Source organism: Triticum aestivum, chromosome 7A (assembly GCF_018294505.1).
Source record: "Triticum aestivum cultivar Chinese Spring chromosome 7A, IWGSC CS RefSeq v2.1, whole genome shotgun sequence".
NCBI lineage: Eukaryota > Viridiplantae > Streptophyta > Magnoliopsida > Poales > Poaceae > Triticum > Triticum aestivum.
In genome coordinates, this window is record NC_057812.1 from 494,324,736 (window position 1) to 494,329,098 (window position 4,363).

A 4,363-nucleotide genomic window follows, 5' to 3' on the forward strand; every position below is an offset into this window, starting at 1 on the left:
TCGATCCAAAGGGAGCTAACAAAGTGTGCAAGCTCCAGCGATCCATTTATGGACTGGTGCAAGCTTCTCGGAGTTGGAATAAACGCTTTGATAGTATGATCAAAGCATTTGGTTTTGTACAGACTTTTGGAGAAGCCTGTATTTACAAGAAAGTGAGTGGGAGCTCTGTAGCATTTCTGATATTATATGTAGATGACATATTACTAATTGGAAATGATACAGAATTTCTGAATAGCATAAAGGGATACTTGAATAAGAGTTTTTCAATGAAATACCTCGGTGAAGCTGCTTACATATTGGGCATTAAGATCCATAGAGATAGATCAAGACGCTTAATTGGACTTTCACAAAGCACATACCTTGACAAAATTTTGAAGAAGTCCAAAATGGATCAAGCAAAGAAAGGATTCTTGCCTGTGTTACAAGGTGTGAAATTGAGTAAGACTCAAGGCCCGACCAATGCAAAAGATAGAGAGAAAATGAAAGATGTTCCCTATGCTTCAGCCATAGGCTCTATCATGTATGCAATGTTGTGTACCAGACCTGATGTGTGTCTTGCTATAAGTCTAGTAGGGAGGTACCAAAGTAATCCAGGAGTGGATCACTGGACAGCGGTCAAGAACATCCTGAAATACCTGAAAGGACTAAGGATATGTTTCTCATATATGGAGGTGACAAAGAGCTCATCGTAAATGGTTACGTTGATGCAAGCTTTGATACTGATCCGGACGATTCTAAATCGCAAACCAGATACGTGTTTACATTAAACGGTGGAGCTGTCAGTTGGTGCAGTTCTAAACAAAGCGTTGTGGCGGGATCTACATGTGAAGCGGAGTACATAGCTGCTTCGGAAGCAGCAAACGAAGGAGTCTGAATGAAGGAGTTCATATCCGATCTAGGTGTCATACCTAGTGCATCGGGTCCAATGAAAATCTTTTGTGACAATACTGGTGCAATTGCCTTGGCAAAGGAATCCAGATTTCACAAGAGAACCAAGCACATCAAGAGGCCCTTCAATTCCATCCGGGATCTAGTCCAGGTGGGAGACATAGAGATTTGCAAGATACATACGGATCTGAATGTTGCAGACCCATTGACTAAGCCTCTTCCACGAGCAAAACATGATCAGCACCAAAGCTCCATGGGTGTTAGAATCATTACTGTGTAATCTAGATTATTGACTCTAGTGCAAGTGGGAGACTGAAGGAAATATGCCCTAGAGGCAATAATAATGTTATTATTTTATTTCCTTATATCATGATAAATGTTTATTATTCATGCTAGAATTGTATTATCCGGAAACATAATACTTGTGTGAATACATAGAAAAACTAAACGTCACTAGTATGCCTCTACTTGACTAGCTCATTAATCAAAGATGGTTATGTTTCCTAACCATAGACATGTGTTGTCATTTGATTAACGGGATCACATTATTAGGAGAATGATGTGATTTACATGACCCATTCCATTAGCTTAGCACCCGATCATTTAGTATGTTGCTATTGCTTTCTTCATGACTTATACATGTTCCTATGACTATGAGATTATGCAACTCCCGTTTGCCGGAGGAACACTTTGTGTGCTACCAAACATCACAACGTAACTGGGTGATTATAAAGGAGCTCTACAGGTGTCTCCAAAGATAAATGTTGGGTTGGCGTATTTCAAGATTAGGATTTGTCACTCCGATTGTCGGAGAGGTATCTCTGGGCCCTCTCGGTAATGCACATCACATAAGCCTTGCAAGCATTGCATCTAATGAGTTAGTTGCGAGATGATGTATTACGAAACGAGTAAAGAGACTTGCCGGTAACGAGATTGAACTAGGTATTGAGATACCGACGATCGAATCTCGGGCAAGTAACATACCGATGACAAAGGGAACAACGTATGTTGTTATATGGTCTGACCGATAAAGATCTTCGTAGAATATGTGGGAGCCAATATGAACATCCAGGTTCCGCTATTGGTTATTGACCGGAGACATGTCTCGGTCATGTCTACATTGTTCTCGAACCCGTAGGGTCCGCACGCTTAAGGTTTCGATGACAGTTATATTATGAGTTTATGAGTTTTGATGTACCGAAGTTAGTTCGGAGTCCCGGATGTGATCACGGACATAACGAGGAGTCTCGAAATGGTCGAGACACAAAGATTGATATATTGGACGGCTATATTCGGACACCGGAAGTGTTCCGGGTGATTTCGGAGAAAACCGGAGTACCGGACGGTTACCGGAACCCCCCGGGAGAAGTAATGGGCCATATGGGCCTTAGTGGAGAGAGAGAAGGGCAGCCAAGGTGGGCCACGCGCCTCCTCCCCCCTGGTACGAATTGGACTAGGAGAGGGGGGGGGGGCGGCGCCCCCCTTTCCTTCTCCCTCCCCACTTCCTTCCCCCCTCCTAGTAGGAGTCCTAGACTCCTCCTTGGCGCGCCAATAGGGCCGACCGGCCTCCTCCCCTTGCTCCTTTATATACGGGGGCAGGGGGCACCCCTAGACACACAAGTTGATCCACGTGATCGTTTTCTTAGCCGTGTGCGGTGCCCCCTTCCACCATAATCCTCGATAATATTATAGCGGTGCTTAGGCGAAGCCCTGCGACGGTAGAACATCAAGATCGTCACCACGCCGTCGTGCTGACGGAACTCTTCCCCGACACTTTGCTGGATCGGAGTCCGGGGATTGTCATCGAGCTGAACGCGTGCTAAAACTCGGAGGTGCCGTAGTTTCGGTGCTTGATCGGTCGGGCCATGAAGACGTACGACTACATCAACCGCGTTGTGCTAACGCTTCCGCTGTCGGTCTACAAGGGTACGTAGATCACACTCTCCCCTCTCGTTGCTATGCATCACCATGATCTTGCGTGTGCGTAGGAATTTTTTTGAAATTACTACGTTACCCAACAATTTGTCCCTATTAATCCTTTGGCCCGAGGCCATGCAATAAGTATCCAAAAGGTGTGACATAGCTTCAGCTCCATCAACACTCGCCTTGAAGAACAGCAGGCTATCATCCGTGAATAAAAGGTGGTTCACTGACGGAGCCGATGGAGCCACCTTGATGCCGCTGAGTGGGATGATCCATTCTGAGATTTCAACAGGCACGGAAGGCCCTCTGCTGCCAACAAGAAAAGGTATGGAGAGATTGGGTCTCCCTGGCGAATACCTCTAGATGGTTTGAACTCCTCCAATTTACTTCCATTAAACAAAACTGAGAAAGAAACCGTTCTGGCCATATTCATTACCGTATTGATCCATGATGCTGCGAAACCCAACTTCCTCATGATGGCTTCCAGATAGTTTCACTCCACTCGATCATATGCCTTCATCATGTCAAGTTTGAGAGCACAGTAATTATTGTTCTTTGACTTATTCCTCTTCATAAAATGCAAACACTCGTACGCTGAGATTATGTTATCAGTAATGAGTCTGCCAGGCACAAAGGCTGACTGTTCTTCGGAAATAATCTTAGGCCGAATAGCCTTCAACCGGTTAGCCAAAACCTTTGAAGCAATCTTGTAAAAGACATTGCATAAACTAATCGGTCGGAATTGAGACAAAAGAGTTGGTTTTGATACCTTAGGAATTAAGACCAGGACCGTATTATTGACACACTCCGGGCTCTCTTCTCCTCGAACTATACTCAATACCGCACATGTGACCGCAGCTCCACACATGTCCCAATGCCTTTGGAAGAAGTGTGCAGGGAACCTGTCAGGCCCAGGCGCCTTGGTTGGGAACATCTGAAAAATCGCTTTCTTCACTTCGTTTTCCTTATAGGGCGCCAAGAGAGTGTCATTCATGGCTGTTGTAACCTTTGAGGGTACATGTTGGAGAACCTCATCTAGTCCCTCCACCCCCTCCGAGGTGTATAAGGTCTTATAGAAATCAAGAGCTAACTGCTGCATCTCCGATAAATCATCCGTTAACTGCCCATCCTGCTTTTGCAATGCTTTTATCAAGTTTTTGCGCCTTCTGTTCGAAGCTCGAAGATGGAAAAAAATGTGTGTTCCTATCTCCCTCTGACAGCCATGCCACCCTTGATCTTTGGCGCCACATTATCTCTTCCCGTAGATATAACTCGATCAAGCGATCATTTGTTTTAATCTCTATATGGCTCGGTGCATTCCTCAACGGATCATTTCTTAGTTGTTCCAAGTCTCTCTTCAACCTCTTTATTTCTGCCTTGACACTGCCAAAAGTGGACTTGTTCCACTCGCCCAAATTATTGGACAAGGACTGCAAGTTAGCCCGAACTTCAGCAGCCGTCAGATTAGGGCCATTCGCCTCCCATGCATGCTGAACCGTGGGGATTAGCTCGGGGTGCGTGTCCCACATGCATTCGTACCGGAACTGCTTAT